Here is a 1,505-nt window from a genome sequence, read left to right as displayed (position 1 = left end):
ACTGAGTCCATACAATTATGGTCATATCAGGGGCAGAAATAAAATAGTGGGGACTAGCATAGTTTTAAGAAATATTAATCATGCTCTGTTAACCTTGGTTGCTGTGTTCTCACTAGGGAAAGAATATTCTGACCTGGCTGAGAGTTTTATGCCCTGGGACATGGGAGTTAACCTTGGAGATGAACAACCTTGTTGATGAAACAATGGAGTCCCTGAGGCACCTGCCCTTTGCAATCCCTCAGCCCACATTGCCTATAACCTGTAACTATTATACCTTGCTTACTTCCCCATGCCTGTAATTCCTACTTTCCCATGTAATCTTTGTCCTTCTACCTAATATGAGCAGCTGGCTTCTGGGCAGGGGAGGGGGGCAGAGCAGATTTTTATGGATGACCTGCTGCTCTCCCCATACTGCAGGCATTATTGGAATAAACACTCATACATGATTCAACCTTGTCTCTGCTTAATTGGCTCAAGTAGTGACAGGCAACCTGCATCCACTGGTTATCCAGTTTCATTGAGAGAGCAGACAGTGCACTGTGACTTATTGTGAGAAATGGCTCACCTGTCTGAATTCAAATGACGGATCTGGAGACATAAATATGGCAGAAAAGAGACATTTAATACACTTTGAGAATGGGCATCCATCCCATTGTATGGGCACACATGGAGTAACAAGCATAGCCTATTTATTTAGTCCCTCCTCCACTTCCTCACTGGCTGAGTACTATGGGGTCACCTGTTTCCTCACACGTTCCCTAGGTCTTGCTATCTCCCATTGGGCCATTTAAAAAATTGGGCTGAGGCCTTTTCTAGTTGCCTCCATCGCCCCTGTCTAGATGAGAAAGACGCCTTGAGGTTTTCCACCATGATGTTGGCCCATGTGCAGTTCTTTGTTCCTCTTCCCTCCTCCCTATGTGCTATTTGCCCTGGGGGAAATTTAGTAACTTCTATGCTGGAGATGTATCACAGAGATCCATTTCCTACACTTATGCTCCCTTTAGAACAGAAAAAAAGAGTTGGGAGAGAGGTAGCTCTCTAGTAGGAGGCAGATCCTGGGTAGATAAGAAGACTTATACACTACAGCTGTTGCCCTGAGTTGAGAAAAATAAAAAATAAAGGGGGATCATGTAATTCCAGTGCCATCCTTCTTTCTATAGACTATTCTATTTTTCCAACATTCACAAATATTTGACTATTATGAAATCCTCATATTTTCTAATCTCTGAGTTTAGATTTCTTTTTTTTTCTTTTTAAATCTTTGTTGTTGAAAGTATTACATATGTCCCTCTTTTTCTCACATTGACATCCTCCAGCCTGCCCCCACCCCTCACCCCAGGCCTTCACCTCACTATTGTCTGTGTCCATGGGTTATGCATATATGCATACAAGGTCTTTGGTTGATTACCTCCCACTTACCTACCCTCTCCTGCCTTCCCTCTGAGATTCCCCACTCTGTTCCATGCATAAGTGGAATCTAATTAACAAAATAAACTGATGAATGG

This window comes from Myotis brandtii, unplaced genomic scaffold (genome assembly GCF_000412655.1).
Source record: "Myotis brandtii unplaced genomic scaffold, ASM41265v1 scaffold594, whole genome shotgun sequence".
Taxonomy (NCBI): domain Eukaryota; kingdom Metazoa; phylum Chordata; class Mammalia; order Chiroptera; family Vespertilionidae; genus Myotis; species Myotis brandtii.
Note: the sequence above shows the minus strand (reverse complement) of the source record.